This window comes from Symphalangus syndactylus, chromosome 18 (genome assembly GCF_028878055.3).
Source record: "Symphalangus syndactylus isolate Jambi chromosome 18, NHGRI_mSymSyn1-v2.1_pri, whole genome shotgun sequence".
Classification (NCBI taxonomy): Eukaryota; Metazoa; Chordata; class Mammalia; order Primates; family Hylobatidae; genus Symphalangus; species Symphalangus syndactylus.
The window spans coordinates 63,706,765-63,723,332 of record NC_072440.2 but is presented as its reverse complement, the minus strand read 5'-3'; the positions used below and the strand labels follow the sequence as shown (position 1 = coordinate 63,723,332).

The following is a 16,568-nucleotide window of genomic DNA, read 5'->3' as shown; positions in this document are numbered from 1 at the left end:
AGAACTAGAAATACTATTTGACCCAGCCATCCCATTACTGGGTATATACCCAAAGGACTATAAATCATGCTGCTATAAAGACACATGCACACGTATGTTTATTGCGGCACTATTCACAATAGTAAAGAATTGGAACCAACCCAAATGTCCAACAACGATAGATTGGATTAAGAAAATGTGGCACATATACACCATGGAATACTATGCAGCCATAAAAAATGATGAGTTCATATCCTTTGTAGGGACATGGATGAAAAAAAACTAAGAGCATGGAAAACATCATTCTTAGTAAACTATCGCAAGGACAAAAAACCAAACACCGCATGTTCTCACTCGTAGGTGGGAATTGAACAACGAGAACTCATGGACACAGGAAGGGGAACATCACACTCCGGGGACTGTTGTGGGGTGGGGGGAGGGGAAGGGACAGCATTAGGAGATATACCTAATGCTAAATGACGAGTTAATAGGTGCAGCAAAACAACATGGCACATGGATACATATGTAACAAACCTGCACATTGTGCACATGTACCCTAAAACCTAAAGTATAATAATAAAAAAAAGAATAAATAAAAATAAAAAAATAAATAAATAAATAAAAAAGAAGTAAAATTTATTCAAAGACCTGTGCTAACATTCTTAGATATCTGCTAGCCGTAATAACTTAATATACTTTGTGTTCTTAGCTCCCACAATTTAGCCTAAATATTTGCCCTGGCATGTTTATACTGGTCCAAGCAAGCATTAGGTCATAGCCTGTTCCTCTTCCTATTTGGAGGTGTTTTTACCTTTCTCAGCATTCCACAAGTTACATCCTCCTTCCTTTGTTCTCCTCTGCCTTTGCCTCTTTTAGAAAGTTCTAAGTTGTTAGCCAATCGGGACAAACACAGAATGTGAGGTCCTGTTCCAGCCAATGGAAACCGGACACAGCAGTAGGGTGGATGCATCAGGTTATAAATAACCCTGTATCCTTTGTTTGGGGTACTCTAGGTCGTGGCAAAACTGCTGGCAAGTGTACCCTTTCTGCAGAAAGTAAAAATGGCCATGCTGAGAAAATTAAATTTATGTTCAAGTGCTATTTCTTTGCAGCACCGGAAACAAGCATTTCTAACAACTAGGAAAATTAGGACATAACTAATTGAAGGATAATGAACATATTACTAAGCAGACTGGTGGGACACAGTTAAACTGGTACTTAAAGGTAAATTTATAGCATTAAATACAAGAGAAATAAAAAAGTTTACAAGCAAACGAGGTAGGCATTTTTCTCCAAAAGTTGTAAAGAGAAGTAACAGAGCAAGCCTATGAAGTCAGGAAGGAAGGAAATAACAGAATGAAATGGATAAAATAGATAAGAAAATAACATTATAGATTAATGAAACCAAAAGCGATTTACCCACCCCCAAAAAGATGGCTAAAATAGACTTTTGGCAGAATTGGTCAATTAAAAAAAAATCCAAGCTGCAAGTAAATTGAGTGGGCAAACTTTCTGTAAAGGGCCAGATAGTAAATATTTTAAGCTTTTCATACATGGTCTCTAGCAATTAATCAACTTTTGCTGTTGAAGCAGGAAAACAGGCATAAATAATACCTAAAGGAATGGGCATGTCTGTTGTTCCAATAAAACTTTATTTATGGACACTGAATTTTGAATTTCATATAATTTTCACATGCCACAAAATATTATTCTCCTTTTTTTTAGCCATTAAAAAAACGTGAAATCGATTCTTAGCTTGCTGCCAGCTGTACAAAAACAGGTGGCAGGCTGGATTCAACTGGTCCCAGATGTAGCTAGAAGAGGACAGATGTTAGGCTCAGTTGTTTTGTCACAATCCCTTAAGCATGGACAGTCAACAAAGGGACCACCCCTGAGAATTATAACAGCTGGCCTTCTGGTGGGCAAACCATCCTCTGATGGACTGGAAGCCTACCCTCTACCCCGAGCCCTGGCTGCGACAGCTCTGGAACCCTGACTGCCTGGATGCCCCTCAGCTCTGGAACCCTGACTGCTTGGATGCTCCCTCAGCTCTGGAACCCTGACTGCCTGGAACCCTGATCCGGAACCCAAGATCCTTCCAGGGCCTCAGGGGAATTGCTGCTGCCCTCCTCCCTCTCAACCCGACCCTGCGTCCAGCAGTCGCCACCAGGGGCGTCAGAGCGCGCGCATGCGCCCAGCTCGGAGCCGCGCCGATCTCGCGCCGGCACCTGGCAGCCAATCGCAGGTCTCCACTGGACGCGCGCGTGTGGAGGCGTGCGCGTCGGCGGCGCCGGGGGCCTGAGGAGGCGTAGTCGCCGCCGGCTTTGCCCCGGGAGCGCCTCCGGGGCCGGTGCGTGGCCGGCAGCTCGGGAACAGCAGCTGATCCGGACCGGTAAGGACGGGGGCGTGGCGCGGCTTCAGCGTTGCCCGAGGGGAGACTTGAGGGATTTCATGGTGAGCTGCAGCCCTGCGGGTCGCAACACCGCGCTTGGCTGTGCGCTGCCGGAGCGGCCTTTGCAATGCAGCCGCTTTCTGTGGGGAGTGCAGGGCAGAAGCAGATCCCACGATCCCCTCACGCACAGCCCCTTCCCTAATCTCAGCGGGCGCCACTTTCACATCAGCCTCCACTCCCTCACGCAGACGCCTCCACCCCCGGGCTGGGCCCGGGCCTCCTGGAGAAGGGGCCTTTCCTGGCTCCCAGTGTGCTCCCCTCCCCCATCGCCCCCGCGGGGTCTCTTTTGGCGCTCAATGTATTTAAAAATCTGAAAACTGCTTTGTAACCCCAGGCCCTCCCCCGTTCTGGAGACCTGTAGGCCCAGACCCCTTAAGGCGTTTGAATGTATCGGTCTGTCTCCCGTACCGCAGCGTCTTGTCTTATTTACTGCGTGGCTGTCGGGACTCTTAATGCAGCCCCTGGGACTCTAATGGAGTCCCTCCCGTGAGAGCCAGGACCTGAGGGGATTTGGAGGCTTTTGATTTGGGCAGTTGGCAGGTGGGATGTTTTCCTTTGCTAAGGTAGGGTAGATTGGAGGAACAGATCTGGGGGAAAGGAGTTCAGTTCACTTTTCTGGTTAAGTGTGAGATGATTGATAAACACCTAAATGGCAATGTCAGGTAGGCAGTGGCATCGAAAATATTCTTGTGACATGTAAGTAACTAATGCTTCTCTCTGGTTACCTCAAGGATGTGACCTTCTGCCTGGAATAGCTCAAGTTCTTAAAAGTTGCGTTGTAATAAACCTGAGATAAGAAAAGAGAAGTCTCCCTGATAAGGACCAAAGTTGTATCTTTTTTCCTTCAGTTTCACTCTCTTGCCCTTTCCTGTGCTAAAACATACCTGTTGAGTATTTAATATTTTACTGAGGGAATCCGAATGATGCGTATGATTAGTTCAGGCCAATTGTTGATGTAGGTCATTCGGGAACCCTCTAAATTGCTTTCTTGAGAAAGGAGAGGGTGGTAGTGGCATTCTTTTACCAGATCTCTTGAAAAAAAACTAAGAGCATCATGGATGTTAAGTTATATGAAGCTGACTTCTTTTATCCTACTCTCTTTCTCAACGACTGTATTTCATGAGGTAATTGCATGCAGCAGGACAGGGGAGGTCATCTGAAGTCATTACATGCCAGTAGGTGAGATTATAGTGAATTCTGTGCCCAGCAATTTGTGATTACAGCTCAGTGAGACCCATTGTATTAGTTATCTATTGCCGTGTAACAAATTATCTGAAAACTTAGTAGTTTAAAGTTAAAACAAAATTATTACCTCATAGTTTTTGAAGGTCTGCAATCCAAGAGTGGCTTAGCTGACTGGTTCTGGCCCAGGGTCTCTCATGAGGTTTCAGTCAAACTTTTGGCTGGATTGTCAGTCTCTGCGGAATTGACTTGGGTTGGATCATCTGCCTCTAAGCTCACTCACGGGGCTGTTGGCAAGAGGCCTCAGTTCCTCACTCTGTGGGCCTCTCCATGGGGCTGGCTGTTCGTGTCACAGAGCTGGCTTACTTCGGAGCAAATGATTCAAGAGACCTTGTACCCAAGATGAAGGGCAGAGTCTTTATGACTTAATTTCTGAAGTGGCATACCATCACTTCCTGCTGTATGTGCGTGATCCCACAGGCCAACCCTGTTATTGGGAGAGGGCTACAACTATGTGAATTCCAGGAAGTGGGATTCATTTAGGGCCATCTTGGAGGATGGCCGCTACAGCCATTTATCCACCATTTAACCCTTTTCCATAGGATCTCAAAGCATTGTCCTGTTACTCTGGGTGAATAATTTGACTTCTTGCTAAGGCCAGAGCCTCTACATGTGCACTTGTTTATTTAAGGATATTATTCTAGCAAGACTTCTCTTTGTCTAGGGTTTTCTGTCTCTCCAGATCATTAATATTAATATTAATAGCAAACATACTGATTGTACTGTCACCTCACCTTAAAGATCTCGTTTTTGATGCCACATCTCCCATCTGCTTGTTTTATTTTGTATTTGCTTGTCCTTACAGGAAAATTTCTCCTGAGTTGTCCATATTTGCTATCTCCTGTTCTCGTTCTTCCTTAAACCCACTGTTGTCGAGGTCACCAATGAATTCCACTTTGCTTAATCCATTAGTCAGTTTTAGTTGATTTTCTTGATTTTATTTGATTTATTGGCAGCATATATTATAGTTGTTCCTTTTCTCCTCCCCATTGGATTCTGGGATGCTTCTCTTTCTCGATTCTCCTCCCACCTGAATGGCTGTGAATAATTGTTTTTTTTTTTTTTTTCTGGTAATTTCCTTTACCAGCTCCTTCTCAATTTACCAATTTACCTCAATTTATTTTCTGGTAATTTCCTTTACCAGCTCCTTCTCAATCTCTGGTAATTTCCTTTACCACCTCCTTCTCATCTCCATGACCTCTCATCAATGGAATGCCCCAGAGCTTAGATCTCAGACCTCTTTCCCTGAGTGATCTCATCCAGTTTTGTGTTTTAAATAATACTACATACTGAAGACTTCAAAATTTAAGTACCTACCTCAGAACTTTCCTTGGGCTCTGATCTCATAGATTTACCTGCTCAGCATTACCTCTTGTGTGTCCTTCTCCTCTCCTTCACATCCCAAACCCAATCCATCAATGAACCTTGTGGGCCTTCTAGATTTTTATCTAGAGTCCGACTTCTTAGTATCTCCATTTCTGCACCCTGTCTGATACTACCATCATCTTTTGTTTATAATATTTCAGTAGCTTCTTGTCTCCTGCTTCCACTATTACTCTCTAAAGTCTATTCTCCACACAGTAGCCACAGCAATCCTGATGAAATGAATCAGATCATATTACTTCTCACTCAGAGCCTTCCAGTAATCTCTCATCACACTCAGGGTAAAAGCTGAAGAATTTATTTTTATTTTTTATCTATTTATGTACTTATTTTTTGAGATGGAGTTTCGCTCTGTCACCCAGGCTGGAGTGCGATGGTGCGGTCTTGGCTCACTGCAACCTCTGCTTCCCGGGTTCAAGTGATTCTCCTCCTCAGCCTCCCAAGTAGCTGGGATTACAGGTGCCCGCCACCACACCCAGCTAATTTTTGTATTATTATTATTTTATTTTTATTTTTATTTATTTTTTTGAGACAGAGTCTTGCTCTGTCACCCAGGCTGGAGTGCAGTGGCACGATCTCAGCACACTGCAGCCTCTGTCTTCTGGGTTCAAGCAGTTCTCCTGCTTCAGCCTCCCGAGTAGCTGGGACTACAGGCACACGCCAGCACACCTGGCTAAGTTTTGTATTTTTAGTAGAGACGGGGTTTCACCATGTCGGCCAGGCTGATCTCGAACTTCTGACCTCAGGTGATCCGCCCGCCTCGGCCTCCCAAAGTGTTGGGATTACAGATGTGAGCCACCGCACCCGGCCAAAGCTGAAGAATTTAGAATGGCCTACATGATCTTGGCTTTATCTTTTGCCACAAACAGCTCATTTTTAATCTCATTTCTAACTTGTCACCCTTTTCATTGGTCCACCTATGTTAGCCTATTGATCAGTCCTTGCATGTGTTAAGTGCTCTAGTCTTAGAGCCTTTGTGTTTGCTGTTCCCTTTGTTGGAGTATTCTTCCCCAGATAGTCATATTCATGTTACATGAGTATCAACCTGCCTCCATTTCCTACTTTATTTTTCTCCCTAGTGTTTATATAACCATCTTACTCTTACTTTTTGTTAAAAAAAAATTATTTTCTGACTACCCCTTCTGGAATGTCAGCTCCCTGAAGTGAAGGACTTTGGATCACTGCTATATCGCCAGACCAATACATGGCACCTTTTTGGCCCACCAAACTTTTATTGAATGAATGGTCTTCTTAAATTCCTCTCAAATACGACCTTGATGCTTCCCCTTCTCCTTTTCTCTGTAGTCATGAGATTATCAGAACTGTGCAGATTCTTGATCATTCCTGTATAATTTCTCTCTTAGTTTTTTGTGGACTGGAATATGTTTTAATTCTACTGATTGAATACATTTTATAGCTATAGTTCCACTAAAATAGCAAACATCAGAACATCAAATGTGTATATTTGGCTACACACAGAACCTTATATGATGGTCTTTCTGTAGATTAACAATTTCTCCCTAATTTCTTAACATCCCTCCCACCAGCTCAGTTCTAATGCAGCAATATTACCTTAGGGTCAATTTGATATGTGAAAAGAGAATAGTGACTTTCACCTTTTGGCTTTTAACACTTAGTTAATGTGGGCACAAGCTTTTTTTTTTTTTAATTTATTAGAAGCGGGGAAGAGGGGAAAGTGTTATATGGGATTAGAGATACAAATGGCTGAAGAGAAAGTATTTGTTTTCTTAGTAAAGTATGAAGAGGCATCCACTGAGAATGAGCAGAAAGTGGGGGTTTGAGGAGAAAGGCAAAAGTGAGAAATAGTCCTGCTAAGAACGTGGACTGCGGTCGAATCCTTCTGTGTCTGGAATTGGTGGGTTCCTGGTCTCACTGACTTCAAGAATGAAGCCGCGGACTCTCGCAGTGAGTGTTACAGTTCTTAAAGGCGGTGGGTCCGAGGTTTGTTCCTTCTGATGTTCGGATGTGTTCGGAGTTTCTTTCTTCTGGTGGGTTCGTGGTCTCACTGGCTCAGGAGTGAAGCTGCAGACCTTCGTGGTGAGTGTTACAGCTCTTAAGGAGGCGCGTCTGGAGTTGTTCGTTCTTCCTGGTGGGCTCGTGATCTCACTGGCTTCAGGAGTGAAGCTGCAGACCTTTGCGGTGAGTGTTACAGCTCATAAAAGCAGTGTGGACCCAAAGAGAGAGCAGTAGCAAGATTTATTGCAAAGAGCAAAAGAACAAAGCTTCCACGGTGTGGAAGGGGACCTGAGCGGGTTGCCCTTTTTTTTTTTTTTTTTTTTTTTTCAGACAGAGTCTTGCTGTGTTGTCCAGGCTGGAGTGCAGTGCAGTGGCACAATCTCAACTTACTGCAACCTCCGCCTCCCGGGTTCAAGTGATTCTCCTGCCTCCTGAGTAGCTGGGATTACACGCGTGCACCACCACGCTCAGCTAAGTTTTTGTATTTTTAGTAGAGATGGGGTTTCACCATGTTGTTCAGGCTGGTCTCAAACTCCTGGCCTCGTGAGCCACCTGCCTTGGCCTCCCAAAGTGCTGGGATTACAGGCGTGAGCCACCACGCCCGGCCTGGCACAAGTTATTTTAATCTTATTCTTTGTTAGCTTCTTATACTTGTAAACTACAAGTGTGTATAGGTCCATTCCTCGTTCTTTCCCTTCAGTGTATAAATTAATCAGTCATTTGGATAATACTGAATAATACAATTCTGAGAATTGAGCTTAAGCATTAGTGTTGTATAAGTTTGAAACAAAATGTGAATGCTCTGCAGAAGTCTTAACTGGGTTTTTTTCCCTGGGAGCTTCTCAGTCGCAGAGACCCAAGTTACACAAGGAGTCATGAGAGGACCTATGTAGTCTGCATAGAATATGCTCTCACAGCTTTTTACAACCTCCAGATTCCTTATAACTAGGTTGACTATGTAATTTATCATCTAAACTGAAGGACTTATTAAAGATTGAGGAGTGGTACTATCCATAATTACACAGAGATAGAAGTTTAAACTGCAACTGTCTTGGTCATACCAGCATATTTGGTAATCCTACGTATAATTTATTTGGTCTTCCAAGTCCTTGGTATCGGAGAAGAGTTCATTCTGCAAGGAGATATAACTGTTCCATCCTTGGGAATGTATGACTCCCACTACAATTTATAAATTGACCACCTGATACTAGCTTAATTCTTTTTGTTGGCTAGATTAGCTTGCATTGTTCCATTATCCTTGTTACGAATTGAGTCTGCTTAATGGTGCTTTGAAAATTTAGCAGCGGTTGTTGGGAGATGGAGGATTATACCAGCCTGTTGCTAGGCATTTTTTTTCTTTGAAATATAATTCGTATGCCATAAAATTCACCCTTTGGAGTGTGAAATTGAATGGTTTTTAGTATTATATACTTACAGAATTATACAACCATCAGCAATATCTAATTCCAAGACATTTCATCAACCCTAAAGAAACCTTGTATCCATTAGTAGTCACTCCCTATATTACTTTTCCATGGCTGCTATAACAAATTATCACAAACTTGGTGGCATAAAACAACAAAAATTTATTCTCCCTTAGTTCGGAAGGTCAGAAGTCTAAAATAAGTTTCACAAGACCTATATCAAGATGTTGGCAGGGGTGTCCTCCCCTGGGAAACTCTAGCGGAGAATCCCTTCTTTGCATCTTCTAGTTTGTGGATGTGACGTTGCTTGGCTTGTGACCATGTCACTCTAATCTTTGCTTCTGTCTTCACATCACCTTTTCCTAGAGTATGTGTGAAATCTCCCTCTGCTTCTCTTACAAAGACATTTGTGATAGCATTTAGGGCCCACCTGTGTAGTCCAGGATAATTTTCCCATCTGCAAAGATCCTTTTTCCAAATAAGGTATCATTTACAGGCTTAAGGGAATAGGACCTGATATTTTGGGGGCCATTTTTCAAATCTACTATATTCCTTTCATTCCTCTTCATCTAGCCCATGGCAGCTGCTACTTTATTTCTGTCTGTATGAATTTGCCTTATTCTGGACATTTCGTATAAGTAAAATAATAAAATATGTGGCCTTTTGTGTCTAGTGTTATTCACTTAGTGTATTTTCAAGGTACACTATATTGTATGCCTGTTTGTACTTCAGTTTTTTTTATGGCTGAATAGTATTTCATTGTACGGATATACCACAGTTCGTTTATTCATTCATCAATTAATTTACATTTGATTGTTTGCACTTTGTAGCAGCATTATGGCTATATTCCAGCTAGCTTATATATGTGTTATGTTTTCAGTTCTCTTGGGTATATACCTAGGAGTGATATTGTTGGATCACATGGTAACTCTATATTTAAATTTTGAGCAATTGCCAAACTTTTCCAAAGTACAAGTTTATATTACCACCAGCAGTATATGAGGGTTCAGATAGCTGCACATCCTCTGCAACACTTGAGATTGTTTTTGGTTATAACTAACCTAGTGGATGTGAAGTAATAGCTCATTGTGATTTTGATTTGCATTTCCTTAATGACTAATTATGTTGAACAGCATTTCATGTGCTTCTTGGCCATTTGTGTATCTTTGGAGAAGCGTTCAAATCGTTTGCCCATTTTTTTATTGTTTGTTTTTGAGACAGGGTCTCGCTCTGTTGCCCAGGCTGTAGTACAGTGACACAATTATGGCCCACTGCAACGTCGACCTCCCAGGCTCCAGTGATCCTCCCATCTCAGCTGCCACCCTGCCTCATTCCACCCCTGAGTAGCTGGGACTACAGGCGTGTGCCACGATGCCCAGCTAAATTTAAATTTTTTTTTTTCTTGAGACAGTCTTGCTCTGGCACCAAGGTTGTAGTGCAGTGATGTGATCACAGGCATACTCTACCATGCCTGGTTAATTTTTTAATTTTTTGTAGAGGTAGGGTCTCACTGTGTTGTACAAGCTGGTCTGGAATTCCTGAGCTGACTAAGTCCTCCTGCCTCAGCCTCCCAAAATACTGGGATTACAGGTATGAGCCACTGTGCCTGTGTTTTTAAATTTTTTGTAGAGAAGGGGTCTCACTACATTGCTTGGACTGATCTTCAACTCTTGGTCTCAAGCGATCCTCCCATCTCAGCCTTCCAAAGTGTTGGGATTACAGGCGTGAGCCACTGTGTCTGGCTTATGTTTTATTTTTTATTTTTATTTTATTTTTTTAACAGAGTCTCACGCTGTCGCCCAGGCTGGAGTGCAGTGGCATGATCTCGGCTCACTGTAACCTCTGCCTCCTGGGTTCAAGTGATTCTTCCTGCCTCAGCCTCTTGAGTAGCTATGATTATAGGCGCATGCCACCATGGCGGCTAATTTTTGTATTTTTAGTAGAGACAGGGTTTCGCCATGTTGGCCAGGCTGGTCTCAAACTCCTGACTGTAAGTGATTCTCTCACCTTGGCCTCCTAGAGTGCTGGGATTATAGATGTGAGCCACCATGCCCGATTGGGGCCTGTTTTTAAAATGAACTGTTTTATTGTGGTAAAAACACATACAATTTACCACCTTAACCATTTTTAAATTAATAGTTCAATAGTTTCACGTATATTTGCATTGATGTGAAACAGATCTCTAGAACTTTTTCATCTTGCAGAACTGGAACAATGCCCATTAAACAATAGACTCACCCTTTTCCTCTGCCCCTAGCCGTTGGTAACCATTACTCTACCTTCTGTTTTTTTTTTGTTTGTTTGTTTGTTTTGTTTTTTTTTTTGAGACAGAGTCTTGGTGTGTTGCCCAGGCTGGAGTGCAGTGGTGCGATCTCCACTCACTGCAACTTCTGCCTCCTGGATTCAGGGGATTCTTCTGCCTCAGCTTCCTGAGTAGCTGGGACTACAGGTGTGTGCCACCACCACGCCCAGCTAATTTTTTTTGGAAACAGAATTTCTCTCTCGTCGCCTAGGTTGGAGTGCAGTGGCGTGATCTCAGCTCACTGCAACCTCCGCCTCCTGGGTTCAAGCAATTCTCCTGCCTCAGCCTCCCAAGTAGCTGGGTTTACAGGTGCCTGCCACCACATCCGGCTAATTTTTGTATTTTTAGTAGAGACAGAGTTTTGCCATGTTGGCCAAGCTGGTCTCGAACTGCTGACCTCAGGTGATCTGCCCACCTTAGCCTCCCAAAGTGCTGGGATTACAGGTGTGAGCCACTGCTTCCGGCCTCTATTTTCTGTTTCTATGAATTTGACTATTTTAGTTACCTCATATAGGTAGAATTACACAAATACAAAAGTATTTGTCTTTTGTGACTGGTTTATTTTATTTGGCATAATATCCTCAAGGTTCAAACATGTAGCATGTGACAGATTTTCTTCCTTTTTAAGGTTGAATAATATTCTATTGTGTATATATATATATATATATATATATATCTCATATTTTGTTTATTCATTTTTGGGTAGACATTTGGGTTGCTTCTACCCCTTGGCTATTTTAATAGTCCTTCTGTGAATATGGGTGTGCCAATATCTCTTCGAGACCCTGCTTTCAATTCTTTTAGATGTATACCCAGAAGTAAGATTGCTAGAACATATAGTAGTTGTTTTTAATTTTATGAGGAATTTCTGTACTGTTTTCCGTAGTAGTTATACCACTTTACAATCCAGTAACTGTGCATGAAGATTCTAATTTCTTTCCAACAATGTTTGTTTTTTAATAGTAGTTATCCTAGTAGGTGTGAGGTGGTATCTCATGGTGGTTTTAATGTGCATTGCTTTTATGATTAATGACACTGAATATATTTACTTGCTCTTTTGTATATCATCTTTGGAAAAATGTCTATTCAAGTTATTTGCCCTTTTAAAAAATTGAGTTATTTGTATTTGTCATCTCCATTATAGTTGTACTTCTTGCTTTCCAATCAGAATGCTTTTTGCTTCCTTTTCTTTCCTAATTACCTTGGCTGTAGAACCTCCAGTACAGTGTTGAGTTGAAGTGGTTAAAGTGGACATCTGTCTTGTTCCTGATCTTAGGGGCAGGGGTACTTTCAGTCTCACCATTAAGTATGATACTATAATAGCTGTGAGTCTCATACAGATGCCTTTGTCTGGTGGAGAAAGTTTCATTCTATTCCTAATCGTTTTGTTGTTTCAAATCATAAAAGAATGTTAGCTTTTGTCAAGTGTTTTTTCTGCAGGCAGGTGTCGTTTTTGTCCTTTATTAAAATGGTATAGGCTGGGCATGGTGGCTCACACCTGTAATCCCAGCACTTTGGGAGGCCAAGGCAGGCGGATCACCTGAGGTCGGGAGTTTGAGACCAGCCTGACCAACATGGAGAAACCGTCTCTACTAAAAATACAAATGAATTAGCTGGGCGTGGTGACACATGCCTGTAATCCCAGCTACTTGGGAGGCAGAGGCAGGAGAATTGCTTGAACCTGGGAGGCGGAGGTTGTGGTCAGCCAAGATTGTGCCATTTCACTCCAGCCTGGGCAACAAGAATGAAACTCTGACTCAAAAAAAAAAAAAAAATTAAAATTAAAAAAATAAAAATAAAATTAATATTGGTTGATTTTCATAGAATGAACCATCCTTGTATTTTTTAAATAAATCCCACTTGGTCATGGTATGTAATCGTTATATATGTTGTTAGATTTTGTTTGCTAACATTTTGTTGAGGATTTTTGCCTCTGTAAGGGATACTGGCCGGGCGCGGTGGCTCACGCCTGTAATCCCAGCACTTTGGGAGGCCGAGGCAAGCGGATCACGAGGTCAGGAGATAGAGACCACAATGAAACCCTGTCTCTACTAAAAATACAAAAAATTAGCCAGGCGTGGTGGCGGGCGCCTGTAGTCCCAGCTACTCGGAGAGGCTGAGGCAGGAGAATGGCGTGAACCTGGGAGGCGGAGCTTGCAGTGAGCTGAGATCGCGCCACTGCACTGCAGCCTGGGCGACAGAGCGAGACTCTGTCTCAAAAAAAAAGAGGATATTGGCCTGTAGTTTTCTTTTCTTTTCTTTTTTTTTTTTTTTTTGAGACGGAGTCTTGCTCTGTCGCCCAGGCTGGAGTGCAGTGGCGCGATCTCGGCTCACTGCAAGCTCCGCCTCCCGGGTTCACGCCATTCTCTTGCCTCAGCCTCTCCGAGTAGCTGGGACTACAGGTGCCCGCCACCACGCCCGGCTAATTTTTTGTATTTTTAGTAGAGACGGGGTTTCATCGTGGTCTCAATCTCCTGACCTCGTGATCCGCCTGCCTCGGCCTCCCAAAGTGCTGGGATTACAAGCGTGAGCCACCGCGCCCGGCCAGTTTTCTTTTTTTATATGATTTCTTGGTTTGATTTTGGTATAAGAGTAATAACTAGCCTCATAGAAAGATGTGCAAAGTTTTCTGTCTTCTAATTTTTGGAAGAGTTAATGAAGGATTGGTGTTAATTCTTTTAAAAACGTTAAGAATTTACTAGCATAGCTATCGATGATTTTGGGCTTTTATTTGGGGAAGTTTTTTGATTACTAGTTCTATCGCTTGTTTTGGATCCATTCATATTTTCTGTTTGTTCTTGAGTCAGTTCATTAGTTCGTGTCTTTCTAGGAATCTGTTTCATCTAGGTTATCTAATTTGTTGACAGATAATTTTTCATAGTATTCCTTTATAATTCTCTTTATTTCTGTGTGGTTGGTAGTAATATACCCTCTTTAATTTTAAAAAATAATTCATTGAGGTGAAAGTCACATAACATAAAATCAGTCATTTTAAAATAAACAATTTAGTGACATTTAGTGCATTTGTAATATTGTACGTGTGCTGCCTCTATCTAGTTCTGATACATTTCCATCATTCCAAAGTGAAACCCCTTTATCCATTAAGAATCTCACCATTTTCCCTTTCCTATCTTCTGGCAACCACAAATCTTTGTTTAATGTCTATGGATTTATCTATTTCTGATATTTCCTGTAAATGAAATCATACAATATATGAGCTTTTCTGCCTGACTTCTTTCACATGGTATGTTTTCAGGGTTTACCCTGTTGTAGCATATATCAGTATGTCGTTTCTTTTATGGCTGAATAAACATTCTGTTATATATATATACCATGATTTGTTTATCCATTCATCCATTGATGGACATTTAGGTTGTTTCCACCTTTTGATTATTATGGATTGTTGCTATAAACATGTATACATGTACCTGAGTACCTTTATTTCTTTGAGTGTATACTTAGAAGTAGATTTGTGGGATCATAAGTCTATGTTTAACATTTTGAGGAACTGCCAAACCATTTTGTAATAAAATCTTTTGATTTTTACAAGCTTTTGTTAATTTCCAGGATCTGAAAAACGTGATTTTTGTAGTTTTTGCTAGTATTCTCTTTGCTTTTATGAAGCAGCAGCTATCTGTAGGTCCTTATTCCACCATTCCCCTTAACTTCACCCTGTTGCTGGGCATTTAACAAGTTGACTTTGTTATGCCTTTTTTTAGTTGTCTTTTTTGTGGTCCTCCACAACCCGTCTTTAAATCATTCTTCAAGCCCTTTAAAAACTCAGCTTTAGTGAAGAAACTTGACTCTGAACTATCAGACCACTTTTAGTTTGAACTGCCACCCTGTCAAATCTCCTTTGTAACCTCCGCCTCCCGGGTTCAATTGATTCTCTTGCCTCAGCCTACCAAGTAGCTAGGATTACAGGCGCCCACCACCACTCCCGGCGAATTTTTGTGTTTTTAGTAGAGATGGAGTTTCACCATGTTGGTCAGGCTGGTCTCGAACTCCTGACCTCAGGTTATCTGCCCACCTCGGCCTTCCAAAGTGCTGGGATTACAGGCGTGAACCACACTGCACCTGGCCTTTTTTTTTTTTTTTTTTTTTTTTTTTAAAGATGGAGACCAAGATTCTGCTCATAGGAGGAAGGGAAGGAAAAGGGAAAAATGACTGATTTTCTCTGTTGCTTAAGAGTAGATCCTAGGCTGGGCACGGTGGCTCACGCCTGTAATTCCAGCACTTTGGGAGGCTAAGGCGGGCGTATCACCTGAGGTTAGGAGTTTTGGAGCAGCCTGACCAATATGGTCAAACCCCATCGCTACTAAAAATACAAAAATTAGATGGGCGTGGTAGCATGTGCCTGTAGTCCCAGCTACTTGGGAGGCCAAGACAGGAGAATTGCTTGAACCCAGCAACTGCGGAGGTTGCAGTGAGCCAAGATCACAGCACTGCACTCCAGCCTGGGTGACAGAGCGAGACTCCCCAAAAAAAAAAAAAAAAAAGAGTAGATCCCACTCCTACTGGGGTAGGGAGGTTAGACATGCAAAGACATATCAGATCTAACAGGTTTGTCTTCAAAAATCAATTCTCACCTCCCATGATGGGAGAAGCCAATAGGAGGGCTTCAATTCCAAAGAAAGCTGAGAGATCAGTGGATGATAACCCACCTTCCAGATTATTTCTATGCATTCAAACAATGGCCCTTCTAGTAGATCATGGTTTTTTCTTTGTTATTTTTTGAGACGGAGTCTTGCTCTGTCAGCCAGCCTGGAGTGCAGTGGCACAATCTCGGCCCACTGCAATCTCTGCCTCCCGGGTTCAAGCAGTTTTCCTGCCTGAGGAGCTGGGATTACAGGTGGGTGCCACCATGCCTGGCTAATTTTTGTATTTTTAGTAGAGGTGGGGTTTCACCATGTTGGCCAGGCTAGTCTGAAACTCCTGACCTTATGATCCGCCTGCGTCGGCCTCCCAAAGTGCTGGGATTACAGGCATGAGCCACCATGCCCAGCCTCTAGTAAACCATTGTTATAACCACACACGAGTTTTTAACCACACACATACTCTTCTGAGGAAAGGCTTCCCCAAACTATTGTCCTTATGATGAGATCTGGCCATACATATTTTTCTTCTGAACCCCAGGATTGTGGGGCTGTCACATTTCCTCTAACAGTACACCTTAGGAGCTCCCAGACTTGAAGAAAATTGGCTGTTTCCCACATTTGAACATTTTCCACTTTTCCCTCAGTCTACTTTTTTGAATTGATTTCTGACTACTTCTAGATAACCTTTTTCCATTAATGAATATTTGAGTGCTTATTGTGTGCCAGGCACTGCTTTAGGCACTTGAGAGAAATCAGTAAACATAACAGACAAAAATGAACAACAAAAACAAAACAAACTGTTTCAACAGAAGGAACTAACAAATAGTCCAGTGGAGGAAGAAAGATAGTAAGTATAATAAAAATGCCAATTCTCTGGTGAAATGGAAGATGATGTTATAGAATTAGGAAAAAAATAATAGAGCAGGCTTAGAAGTTGAGGAGGTATAAGAGAATTGTAATTTTACATAGTGTAGTCAGAGTAAGTCTTATGGAGAAGGTAAATTTGGACATGCACTTGAAGGGGATAAAAGGTCAGAGAGGTAGCAAGAGTGGAAATAGTAGTACGGATCTGTAAATTCTTCATTTTTCTCTCAGTCTAGTCTGTGAAAATTGTCATGTCTTTTGATAAGGAACGACCTTGGTTTAATAGTTACTCCCCTCCTAGACTCTCAGGCTAGATTTTTTTTTTTTTTTTTTTAATTGAGACGGAG

The 16,568-nt window shown here is 42.1% G+C and overlaps 1 protein-coding gene and 1 long non-coding RNA gene across 9 annotated transcripts in view; one reads left to right on the top strand and one right to left on the bottom strand.

The window, feature by feature from the left end:
- LOC134733559 (uncharacterized) overlaps positions 1-3,969 on the bottom strand; it is a 16,668-nt gene extending 12,699 nt beyond the window's left edge. Inside the window, exon 1 of the long non-coding RNA XR_010117133.1 lies at positions 3,744-3,969. This is a non-coding gene — a long non-coding RNA (uncharacterized lncRNA). The remainder of the gene's footprint in view (positions 1-3,743) is intronic.
- The window catches only part of ZNF280B (zinc finger protein 280B), a 26,418-nt gene continuing 12,038 nt past the window's right edge, over positions 2,189-16,568 (top strand). For 2 of the 8 annotated variants that reach the window (XM_063623446.1, XM_063623444.1), the window contains exons 1-2: positions 2,208-2,371; positions 6,809-6,982. The gene's annotated coding sequence lies outside the window, so the exon portion shown is untranslated. Of the gene's footprint in view, positions 2,372-6,808; positions 6,983-10,028; positions 10,048-16,568 lie in introns of those variants that run through there. The other 6 variants (XM_063623447.1, XM_063623448.1, XR_010117126.1 and 3 more) reach the window with 5 other exon arrangements.